At 46.9% G+C, this 13,106-nt stretch overlaps 1 protein-coding gene across 3 annotated transcripts in view; it reads left to right on the top strand.

The window, feature by feature from the left end:
• The window catches only part of PDE10A (phosphodiesterase 10A), a 573,119-nt gene that overhangs the window by 291,642 nt on the left and 268,371 nt on the right, over positions 1-13,106 (top strand). The window lies entirely within an intron of this gene.

Genomic DNA, 13,106 nt, shown 5'->3' with positions numbered 1-13,106 from the left:
CAGGCATGCATTTTCTCTCTGAATCCTCACAGTTAATCCTCACAGTTACGTCTAAAATGACTTGGAAGAGCTGCCAGGGTGTGGCAGATCCAGGCTTCAAAATCAGGCTCTTCTGACTCCAGAGAGCAGTTTCTTTCTTTTCCTTTTTTCTTAATAGTATTCCTGTCTATTGCCTGCATACGACATGCCAGGCACCACGTGAGACATTCTACACACGTTGTCCTCCATAATTCTCACCGTAACATTAGGACATGAATACTATTATTGTTCCCACTTTGACGATGAAAAATGAAGCTCAAAGCAGTTCTGTATTTTGTTCAGAGACACACGCTTGGAAGGAGGTATAAGCAGTTTAAACTTGGCCAGTTTGTCTCTCCAACAAAGACACAAGTCTGCCCAGCTCAGATTCTTCTTCCCCACCAGATCTTTATAAAAGTTGAACTTACACTTGGATGCAAAGAACACTTTAAATGTAAAACCAGAGATTTTACAGGGCATATTCTTTTACTATAGTCAAAAAATTTTAAAAAACAATAATAATGTGGCTGAAAACATTCTTTGCTACTTGGAAATTGACAAGCACACTTCTGTATAACCCGTCTATCAGAGAGGATGTTAAAACTGAAATTAGAAATTTAGAAACATGTGGAAGGGGGAATATTTTATTTCGAAGACCATGGGATCCCTGAAAGCACAACTCGGGGAAAATGCATGGAAGGAAATGACTTCAGCATGAGAGAAGAAAGCCTGAAAATAAAGGAGCTGAGTACACATCACAAAAAGCTGAGAGAAGACGGTCTGGTAAGTGCAAGTGCAAAGAGAGAATTCAGAGCAGCTGAAACCAAGAGCGTATAAGATAAGAGAAACTACGATATTGAAACTGACTCTCTGAAACAGGAAGTGGCGGAAGAGGCTTGAGTTGTGGGTGGGATCTCGGGATCTCTGGGGGGCCTCTCGCTGCCACAGTATAGTAACTCCTACTCTCTGAGGACCTGAGTATTAGCTGTTGTCTTTTAAACTTGAGAAAGAAGCCATTCAATACGTTGGTCTAAAGAAGCCAAACCTGCTGTGGTCTGGAAAGAAAACAATGAAAAACGTTTACCTGCTCTGAGTTTCTCATTTTGGAATAGCGTGCTTCAAAGTAGGGTTATAGGTTCGGCTTTTGTAAACTGAATTCCATGGAAATGCACTCTGGGGAGTCTGCCCACAGTATGGAATCTTGAGTTATGTTCACTTGTATGGGTGCACGTCCTAGTCCCTTCCTTCATCTCCTTCATCTACTGATAAAGTTATATTTTCGTCAGAGCTGAGCTGTGCCTGGTGACTACTTATTCAACAGATAGACCGTGATTTTTAGACCCTCTTTAAACCACCTTCTTTGCCACTCAGAGCTCGTGTATTGCCACTGATTTGGGCTTTTTAGAGGCAGGGTTTTGGGTTTTTCTGTTACTACAGAACTTTCCATCTGTATTTTGTGATTGTGAATCTGCACGTTTCCTTTCCAATTAAGACTTGCCCTACCAAGTAGACTTCACAAACCGTGCCCGTCCGGCCTGTACTAGCACAGCAACACCGTCATGGCGCCAAGAAATTGTGATGGTGAGTCTTCTACCTTTTAATGTTTTAAAGTGAAATGTGATTTTATAAGCCAAATGAAAGATTTGAAAAATTAGATTTTTTCCCCCACTAATTATAGTTTCTTCAGAGTTATACTGTGCTCAGTAACTGTATCCTAGATAAATCCACCCAGAAATGACAGTTCTGGGACATGCTAAATGTGTTTAGTTCCAAGTTTCACTGTCTTGATCAGTGTCAGCCCACCGCTCTCACCTTATTTTAATCCTCTGTAAAGGGAACGGGAAAGGAGGCTCTGACATCCAGTACAGACTGGAGACTCCAGTGGCTGCAGTGAATTGCTGGAGTTTTGTTAAAAGGCTTTGGTCAAGTTAAAAGCCCTTGCTTTGGACAGTGACCCAGGAGATATAGATGGGTAATGGATACCTTTATGCAATTAATGATTTTCTGATAAACTTTGTAGAAATCTTCTTTTTTATAATTTGAATCAGGTTCTAAATGCAGGATTCAAATGGATATTCTAGGGAATTCTCTGGCAGTCAAGTAGTTAGGACAGTTTCACTGCCCAGGGCCAGAGCTGATGCCGAGTCAGGGAACTCTGATTCCAAAAGCTGAGATCTGGCCAAAAAGAGACAAGCAAACAGATGAATAAAGGGATATTTTAAGTTAGATTGTAGATCCAACCCTAGCCCTAACCCTAACCCTAACCTCCTTGCATTGATCTCCTGAATATTTACAGTGAACTTCTTTAAATCAGAGTCCAAAACATTAAATCAGACTTCACCTGTATTTTATGGTTACTTAAGAAATAAGATTTGACTGAAAACAAATGGATAGATTTTCATAGCATGTATACTTAAAAACCCAGCTATAGAAAACTGGGCTATTTCATGCTTAAGCTTGCTTTTATATCAGAGGAGCATATTAACTGAGCCCTTTTTAAAGTGATCTAACTATAATAAACACAAAAATTTGGAAATACCAAATGCAGACATGCTGCTTTGGAGAGTAAAGCACACATTATATATTTAAAGGGAAATCAAAGGCCCTAATTTGCCTTCTGTAGCTGCCTTTCATCAGGTTTATAATCCACATGCAAAATCTACAAAATGGGCCTAATTCCTAGCCCATAAAAGTCACCTCGAGAGCTGTTATGAGCAGTTACGGGAGTAAATTAACTTGAGTGTTTGAGAGCAGCCGTAATAACACATTCATGGAGAGACACAGGAAATGGTCGGCATGAAGGGGGCAGAACCAGCAATTTGTTCTCTCCTCCTGGCCTGACGTGGCTCTCAGGGGCTGTGTGAATGGTGCATGCTCAGTCCTCGAGTTCAGGGGGCACCAGTAGCTATTGCCAATCTATGCTTTTCAGGGGTTACCTGTCCTCTGTGGTCACCCCGGGGTGTCAGGCTCATTGGATCCTGAAACCATAACTACCAAATCTACCAGTCTTGGGAAAAGAGAGTTAGGAAAATTTAATCAAAATAGTTTAAAAAGATCAAAACAGTGTTTCACTGCAGCCTCTCATGGGCTGATATTCAGAAAAACAGAGACCCTGGGAATTTATAAGCAGAGAGCATTTACTTTTTCTTTTTATCTTTGGTTGCCGTGGGTCTGCGTTGCTGTGCACGGGCTTTCTCTAGTTGCAGGAGGCTCCTCACCTTGGTGGCTCTCTTGTTGCGGAGCCTGGCTCTAGGCGAGTGGGCTCTGGAAGCTGCAGCCCACGGGCTCTGGAGCACCGGTTCAGTAGTTGTGGCGCACAGGCTTTCTTGCTTCAGGGCGTGTGGGATCTTCCCCGACAGGGAATGGAACCCATGTCCCCTGCATTGGCAAGTTGGATTCTTATCCACTGTGCCACCAGGGGAGTCCTCATTTACTTTTTGTTCTTCAAAAACCGTGATCTTCTTCTTCAGGGTGATTTAACAGTGATACATTGAACACTTGTGAAATCCATCTGTTTACCAGAGTAGGGTAATGTGAAAGTGACACATTGTCTTTTGTTGGGCTCCAAAATCACCGACGATGCTGGCTGCAGCCATGAAATTAAGACGCTTGTTCCTTGAAAGAAAAGCTGTGACAAGCCTAAACAGCATATTAAAAAGCAGAGACATCACTTTGCCAACAAAGGTCCATATAGTCAGAGCTATGGTTTTTCTGATATTCATGCATGTTGGACCATAAAGAAGGCTGAGCACAGAAGGATTGATGCTTTTGAACTGTGGTGTTGGGGAAGACTCTTGGAGGGTCCCTTGGACAGCAAGGAGATCAAACTAGTTAAGCCTAAAGGAAATCAACTCTGAATATTCGTTGGAAGGACTGATGCTGAAGCTGAAGCTCCAATACTCTGGCCACCTGATGTGAAGAGCTGACTCACTGGAAAAGACCCTGATGCTGAGAAAGGTTGAGGGCAGGAGGGGAGGAGGGTGACAGAGGATGAGGTGGTTGGATGGCATCACTGACTCTATGGACATGAGTTGGAGCAAGCTCTGGGAGATGGTGAAGGACAGGGAAGCCTGGCGTGCTGCAGTCCATGGAGTTGAAAAGAGTTGGACATGAGTTAGTGACTTAACAACAACAGTGTGAAAGGCAAGCCATGGGCGTACAGTGTCCACCTGTTAAGACTCCAGCAGTTAGCAAGAAGGTGGAGGAACACGGTCAACAGAGACACCGGGAAGGTCTCCTTCATCCAGTGTGACCCCAATTCAACTAGTGGGGCCCCTCCCACTGTAACTTCTCAGTTTGTTTTACATTTATCCCCATATTTGTTCCTCACCTAAAGTGTGTAATGTGCTGGAGATTGGGGTATTTTAGGAGCCCAGGGATTGTAAGTCCTCTCTACCAGGTCTGACCTCGACAGCTTCCCTAGAAATATCACCACTGCTTCTAGTTAAACTCCAGAGCCGAGGTATAAGGCTCCCACGGGGAACACACAGGTTTACATCAAGGTGACTGTATCTCAACTTATTTGCAATTATGTAAGATTATCAGATAAAAGTCACAGTCATTTTAAACTTGGTTTTAATGTTCAATTCCACCCCACTCCAGTACTCTTGCCTGGAGGATCCCATGGGCGGAGTAGCCTGGTGGGCTGCAGTCCATGGAGTCTCGAAGTGTCGGACATGACTGAGCGACTTCACTTTCACTTTTCACTTTCATGCATTGGAGAAGGAAATGGCAACCCACTCCAGTGTTCTTGCCTGGAGAATCCCAGGGACGGGGGAGCCTCATGGGCTGCTGTCTATGGGGTCGCACAGAGTCGGACACGACTGAAGCGACTTAGCAGCAGCAGCAACAGGAGAATTTTTCAGGATGCACATTAACATTTCTAAACTTTTGTTGTCAATGAGTTGAATCTGAGTTAATGACGTTCTGTTATTTTTCTCGGTGGCCCTGTGGTAAGGGAAAGTGCCCCTTTATGGTAAGTGGTAAGTGCCCCTTTATGCTGTGGATGGGAAATCAGCCCCTGAGTGGTAACTGTGGTGTGACTGCCTTGAAGCCACCCTTTGTTTTCTGTATTTCACTCAAATGCATTTCCTAGTGACTCAGGTTAAGGGGTGTACTAGGTCTGGGCACCATATATGTCCACCTCTACTCCGTCTTCAGATTAAGAGGCCCATGTTGGGGCCAGAGGCCCACCCTCACTCCCTTTGGAAGGAGAAGACGGGCAGAGTTGACACAGAGAGTGCCCAGGGCTTGCCCATCCGAAGCTGTCCGTGGCTGAGGCCCCATGAGCCATGCAGTGTGGCAGAGCAGCATCCTGGCCCCCTGCCGGGTGGCACGGTTTTAACGGACGTTCCCTTTCTCCCCGTCAATGACAGGTGCACTGTCTTGGACTTTCTTGGGGCCAGCTGGGCCTCTAGAAAGGACCAGTGTGACGTGGAAAGCAAAGCCAACAGATTACTTAAGGCCACTTAGCCTTGGTGTGGTCTTCTGCAAAGATGGCGTCTGCCTGGTTGGCCACAGTCATGTCCCTCAGCCAGAAGCTCTCAGGGCACAGCAAGCTGAAGAAAAGAAAACTGTATATTTATTATGGGGAATTCCAGTTAGGAACATATGTGGCTTTTTGTTCTATTTTTTCAGCTAGGCTTGATATGCTGCATAGTTGGGTTTGGTTAGTGATAGAAGTGATGATGGGTTATTTGCAGCACGTGTTCTTACGTAGGATTACTTTGAACACCAGTAGGCAGAGTGTGGGGCTTCCCTGGTAGCTTAGCTGGTAAAGAATCCTCCTGCAATGCAGGAGCTCCTGGTTGGATTCTTGGGTTGGGGAGATCCCCTGGGGAAGGGAATGGCAACCCACTCCAGTGTTCTTGCCTGGAGATTCCCATGGACAGACGAGCCTGGCGGGCTACAGTCCGTGGGGTCTCAAAGCATCGGACACGACTAAGCAACTAGCACCGCATAGCACACAGGCAGAGTGTGGAATACCGCACCAGGGGCTCAACACTCCTGGTGGAGATTTCTGGAAACATCCTGTGAAAATCTCTGCCAGAGTGGAGTCCTAGAGGGAGGAGGAGAAGGGAATTTTCACATACACCATACGTGTGTGCTGTCGTTTCAGTCATGTCCAGCTCTTTGCAACCCCATGGGCTGTAGCCTGCCAGGCTCCTCTGTCCATGGGATTCTCCAGACTAGAATACTGGAGTGGGCTGCCATTTCCTTCTCCAGGGATCTTTCCCACCCAGGAACTGAACCTGCGTCTCTTGCAGCTCCTGCACAGCACATGGATTCTTTACCCCTGAGCCACTGGAGAAGCCCTTCACACACACCAGCAGATGGCAAAAATCTAACCAGACACCAAGGATCCTCAAAGGGGCGGATTTGAACTTGGGGCCTCCAGGCTCTGGCTCGTAGTATTTTCCTCTCCTCTGTCTGAAACAAAGGACGTCCTGCCAAAGAGCTCCTTGGGGAGGGAAGGAGACTGTACCATTGCTCTTGTTGATGACCACAGTGTGAATTAGTACAGACGATAAAGCAAAGTTATTAAACCCCTGCATCTCAACCACACAAAGTGGAAGTGTCCAGAGGTTTCGGAGGACACACTGTCTCAGCTTTCTCTTCCTTCAAGCACAGCTCTCTGGCTCCTGTGGTCACACAGACAACTGTGGCTGAAAAAACAAGGCTGCTTACTTTCTGGCTTCTGTGAGTCCTTTTTGTGTGTGTGTGTGTGTGTGTGTGTGTGATAAGGGTCCTTTCAAAAGATTTAATACGCAAAGTCGGTGGCTCAGATGGTAAAGCATCTGCCTACCATGCGGGAGACCTGGGTTCAGTCCCTGGGTCGGAAAGATCCTGTGGAGAAGGAAATGGAAACCCACTCCAGTATTTGGAAAATCCCATGGACAGAGGAGCCTGGTGGGGTACAGTCCATGGGGTTGCAAAGAGTCAGACACGACTGAGCGACTTCACTTCACTTCAGTAATAGTTCACAACGTGTAGCTCTTCCAGACCCGAGATGGCGTGTGTGTGAGGAGGGCTGCCGTCGTCTGGAAAATGGAAAACGGCCGTCTGTATCATGAAACCCAGACCCGGAAAAAACTGTGTCTGATGTGCGCAGAGCCCTCGGCGGCTGCACCAGCCTTTCTCTCCGTCTCCTTTTCCCTTTGGGTGCTCTTCTGAGAGGAGCTCAGGAGAACGCAGTCTTGGTCAGTCACGGCCCGAGCCGCCCGCCCGTGGGAACGGCCACGGCCTCCGCTGGCCGCCCGTAGAGGCCCGCCAGCCCTGCTCCAGATCCGCGCACGAGTCTGGAGCCACCGGTTTTTGTGTTCTGCTGGGGTTTTGTTTTGAGATGAACAGAAAGGAATACATTCTCTGGATTAAATGAGCCATTTTGTTTCTTATTTTTGAGACAAATCTTGGAATCAACAATTTTACTTTTTCTCACAACGGCACCATGTCCCCTCGTATAAAGGTCAAGTCTCATTGCGAAATGTGGCTATTAAAATAATGTTTGCAAGGAAAGGATTCCCAGGCCACAGATGAAGACCTGCTTATTTCAAATGACCTTAACAACACAGTCATTTGTGTGGACACAAGGCGAGCCTCCCTGGGGAACACACTCATTAGGAACTTTAACAGCTGTTTATGAAACGTTCTGCTTGTCTATATGTAAGGTGGTCTCAGGGGTCAGGAAATTTAGGCCATTCCCAACTTGTCTTATTTCGGAGAAGGCGATGGCACCCCACTCCAGTACTCTTGCCTGGAGAATCCCATGGACGGAGGAGCCTGATGGGCTGCTTTCACTTCTCACTTTCATGCATTAGAGAAGGAAATGGCAACCCACTCCAGTGTTCTTGCCTGGAGAATCCCAGGGACGGGGGAGCCTCATGGGCTGCTGTCTATGGGGTCGCACAGAGTCGGACACGACTGAAGCGACTTAGCAGCAGCAGCTTGTCTTATTTATCCCCAGTGCCTCCATGGTCACTTTCTACTTAAATGCTTTGAATTGACTTTGGCTCTCTTTGAGGAGTATTTCTTTTGTTTAAGTCTTTTATTTATATAATTATATAAAAATGTATATAATTCTCTTATTCAGTTTTCTGTTTGACTCTTAAGATAGCCTCAAAGGAAACTGATACATGTGACCTCTGAAAGCTGATTGAAAGTGTTGATCATTTAACACTTTAATAGTGTTGATCGTTTAACAGGGTTGTATTCTAATTTGGGTGCTTTTGAGAAGCGAAGACTGCCTCAGCATCCTGTGAATCTCAGTGGGTTTCTGAAGTGACTCGATATTTTCAAAATGGCAGTATCTTCAAAATGTAATTATGCTCATAGGGATTATCACAGAAACTTAGTATTGATTGTTTAATCTCAGCAGGCCTCTTAGCACCAGTCTCCTGGGGGCTAGATGAAAGCAGCGAAGGTGTTAGTCTCAGTCATGTCCAGCTCTTTGTGACCCCGTGGACGGTAGCCCACCAGGCTCCTCTGTCCATGGAATTCTCCAGGCGAGAATACTGGAGTGGGTTGGCATTCCCTGACCCAGGGATTGAACCCAGGTCTCTCCAACTGCAGGCAGATTCTTTCCTGTCTGAGCCACCAGGGAAGCCCCAGGGGCTGGATACTCACAGCCATTAAGCAGAGCTTATTTGCATGAGGAATTAATGTTTTGCTTTTGATTAATGAAAATTTCTACTTGGATCTTATTATTCAGCAAGGAATATGCTGAATCCCCCTTTCATACTTAAGGAGATTTATTTGGAATATTAATGTTTTAACAACTGGCCAGTTCTCAAAAACATTCCCTAATTGAAAATTAAGCACCATTTTGGCATTGTTCTGGTGAAGAATAACAACTGGTTTTTAGTTGTTTTATAACACAAAGCAATACTAAAATTTAATTTGTTTTATAGTTAATTTATTTGAGTTCATAAAATAATTTAATCAAAACTGCAGTTTTAGGAATATTAGGGCTGAAGGAGTTGGTTTTCTCAACTCCAGTCTATTTTCAAGGCTGTCCCATTCAGTGTATTGACTGTATAACAACATTGTTCTTGTTGGAATTGTAATGCCCTTTTAAGAAACAGGCCTGACTATAATAACACTGTAAGAATGCCTGCTTCTCTTCAGTCAGGATTTGCTAACATCAGTGCTGACAGCAGTTTGTACTCAGGTGGCGTGAGGTGGCAGGTAGGGAGCAAACGCTGAGTGCCTCTTGTGTGCTGGCCTCTGCTGAAGACTACGGAGGAAGAGACGCATAACTTCACATATCACCTGTTTAAAGTAAAATTGTCAATGCAAATTTTATGTGCATTAAAACTTGGAAGAGGTTTAGTGTAACAGGTTCATATATGCAGATAAAATACCTTAGTTCCAGGAGACAACAAAGCTGTGATGGATTGGAGAAAAATGAAGGCAGGCTTTGAGAAAGAAGTGCTTAAAACTCCAATGAGAACTTGGTGGGCTTGGGAGGCATGAATTAGTGCCTGGCGGCTGGACTCCAGGTTAACATGCCAGACAAGGAATAAATTATCTTCTTAGAGTGCAGAGATCTTGTGTGATATGATACATGTTGATAACTTAGCAGCAATTAAATGGAAAAGTCTGACATATAAACCCACATGTTTTTACTGTGTTTGGGAGCAATAGACACTTGCTTATAAATTATTTTGCTCAAATAACTTATAAGTGTCAGAGAAATTAAAATCAAGATAGAATGTCCTTTTATAAACTGTATAAATAGACAAGTTTAATATTTAATCAACCTGTGTCTTATATCTTTATAAAGAAAGGTTACTAGCATTTAAAAAGAAAAAACAGGTTATTCAAGAATTAGCACTGTGAATTTTTATAGCTGTAAGCACTAATATTAAAAGTTGTAAAATAAAATCAATGAGACACAGGCCCACATGTTGATCAAAGCATTCATAAAATATTAATTGTATTTATTGTACCTAACTCTTAAGCTCTTTTGTAAAAGGGGTGCATGGTTAACTTATAAAGAAATTTTATGAGAAAAACCAACATTTTACCATTTCTTAGTCTCTTCCTTGAGCCATGCTTTAAAATATTTTTATGAACATATCTTTCAAATTAGATAATAGGCAGATATTCTTTCCTCTATGTATGGATTATTATGCATAAAATACTAAAATTAATATAAAATTAATATGCAATTAAGCTAATTTTAAAATAACATATAGAAGAATTCTTAGAGAATTTAAGTATGCTTGTGGTTGCACAGGTCCACTAATATAAGGCTTCATTACCAATATAAATTTCTTTCTTGATCGTTTTCCTTCATAGAGGGCAGAGGCGAATGTTTTATATTCTAAAACGTTGAACTGCTAGTGATGAGCATCATGATCTTGGCACCCTTCCTGGTGTTAGCTGCCCTGCTGATATTCTCTTAGTTTCCAAATCTTTGCAGTGTGGACGGGCATGTCTTCACCTGAGAACGAAGGAAATTGTTCATTTCATAGAGAGTACCTAGTAGTGGGGTGAATTTTGGCAGTGGTTCTTCCTCTGCTTTTGGAATTACAGCTCCTAATTTCGGTTTGCTTAAATTGTATTGTGATCTGATAACATTTTGACATGTAACTAAGTTTCAAGTTTTATGAGGGCTATCAGAATGCAGAGCTCACTTAATTATGAGCCAACCTGTTTATTCCTGAAAGGTTTGGAGTAACAAGTGTTCAGTCCCAGTCTTCTCCTCCTTCTGAGACATCACTAAGGAAACTCAAAGCGAAGGAAAAGAATCGGCAAGAAACAGCATTCGACAGGTGTTGCAGCACCTGCACACGGGGGTGAGTGACAGCGCCCGCTGAGGCTGTGTGTCTGTGATTTAAATCTTTGACTAAATATTTCATGAAGAAGAAACAGTGGCTGGGCGCCTATTGGATTCACATGAACAGAAGTGCCCTCTAGTATTAAGTAAGGAGGACACTTAACAGATATGATCAATAATCAGTAGGCTCCTCCTCAACCTGTTCCTTTTCCGTTGTCAGGCTCTGGCATTTTTCATTGGCACGGGAAGTGTGTGCTGTCCAGCCATCGGCTGGAGAAAAGAAGGAAGTAAACTAGAAAGAAGTTGATTTCAGAAGAGGGCTAGTGACCATCCTGAAGCTTGTGTCCTGATTTAACGAAGACCCAAAAGAACAAATATCTGATGCTTTCCTCCCTGCGCCCTGTGCCCGGCGCTCCGATGGCTTCTCTTCAAACTAAAGACACATTTTCTTGTAACAGGAAAGTCACTTTAATGACTCCAAAAGGCAACCGAAGAAACCTAAAGGACATTGAGAAGCATTCTGCCTGTAGAAGAATAAACAGTGAACACTTCCAGAAGAAACGCATCCTCCCCAAACCGCCGGGCAGCCAGGCAGACCCTTCCCGCGGGGCCGAGGGCGCCGCGCGCGCGGATCCCCGACTTCCGGGAGAGTAACAGGTGTTAGCGAAGCCAGCCGCGTCGGCCTGGAGGCTTCGGAAGACCGGGCTATGCGGCTCGGCCGTTTCGGTTCTTTCTTCGCCAAAAAAAAAAAAAACAAAACCCAGCAGGCAAATTCCACCCCCTTCCACCCCCCGTAAGGTAAGAGCCACCGCAATCTTTTGCTGGTTCTGCAAAGTGAAGAATTCCGATCCAGCGAGTGCCAGGGCTGGCGCGCGCTAGGAGCGACGCTCAGAGTTCACCGGGCAGTCGCGGAAACGCCCGGGGACCTGGCTGGGGAACCGGGGCCGCGCCGCCGTCCCGGCGCCCCGTCTGCTCAGTCTGGTGCAAATACATACATGCCCTTTTCCACTGTGGCCGTTTGGATGAGAGTGGGGAAAAGCAGACTAGGGAAGAAATTATATTTCAAGATAAAAAACCCCTCCGAACTGGACGGAGAGAAGAAAAAAAAAAAAAAGTGGAAGGCTAGAAGAGACCCCGGGACCAAGCGCACACTGGGGTCCCCGGCCCTGCGTCCGCCGAGCGACTGCACCGCCGCACATGCCTCTCGCTCAGGTGACCGTCTTGACCTTCGCGGAAGCAGGGCTTCGGCGCGCCGGCCCCAGTCCTGGGAAGGTGACCTAGGCCAGGGAGTCTGGGTAGCCCGTCCCGCCGTGGGGCAGCCGGCCCACCGCCCCAACCCCCGCTCCGCAGCGCTGCGATGGCCCGGCTGCCTGCGATGGGCGGGTACCGACACCTGCGCGCCCGGCGCTGGGCTCTCCAACTTGGCAAACTTCTGGCGGCCGCTCCGTGCTCAGAGCGCCCGTTGGGCGACATAGTTCCCTTTTGTAGTAATTGTCTGGATTGGGGCTGGGGGCCGAGGGAGGGGGGCATGGTCCGAGAAAGCCGAGACTGAGGACTCAGTCTCAGAACTTGTTTGCCTTTTCTATTCTCTGGCCTCACCTGGGCGAACTGGGTTGTGCACACAAAGTTCGTTGTAAAGTGAGTATCAGAGAGGGAGTCCTGGGGAAGAGCTGGCTTGCTAAACCCTAGTTTACTGGGAACAGTAAGCCTTGATAGAAATTCCAACCCAGCGTCTGAGTTGGCACTCTCCTGGGAGTTGTGAGCACATTTCGGTTGGAGCTGCGGGCCGGCTGGCGGGAGGGTGCCCGGGCCCGGGCAGGGGACAAGGCTCGCCCGGCGGTGCACAGCTGGAGCAGCTGCAGGGCGGCAGGTATCAAGAATCTAACACCAGGCCCAGATGTGAGGACGCCTCGCAAGACCCAGGCGTCGCTCGGTCCTCCGGCCCGGGCCCGGGGCGCACCCTGGACGCCGGGAGCCGCTGGGGTGTGGGGCCTGGCGCCGGGGGGCCAAGTAGCTGCGGGGCGCGCTGCGTGGGCGCGGGCGGCTGCGGCGTGGGGCGCCTTGGCTCCGCCAGTGGGCGTCTTCTGCAGCCGCCGCCGCCGCCTCCACGGGCAGCGGCACTGCGGCGCTTTTCTCCGCTGCTTTCGAGCAGTCGCTGAGGCTTAGCCACCACCGGAGCGCGCACAGACCACGCCACGCTTGCAGGCAGCGTCTCCGCCGCCCCTCGCCCGCCGGGAGCACGCCGATTGTGCGCGCCGGCCGGGAGCCAGGCGCCGCCGCGGGGGACTCGCCCGCCCGGCCCCGGGTC

Source organism: Bos grunniens, chromosome 9 (assembly GCF_055505025.1).
Source record: "Bos grunniens cultivar Pamir isolate PY7600 chromosome 9, Bosgru_T2T1.0, whole genome shotgun sequence".
Lineage (NCBI taxonomy): Eukaryota > Metazoa > Chordata > Mammalia > Artiodactyla > Bovidae > Bos > Bos grunniens.
Note: the sequence above shows the minus strand (reverse complement) of the source record. Positions and strands in the feature narration are given on the sequence as shown.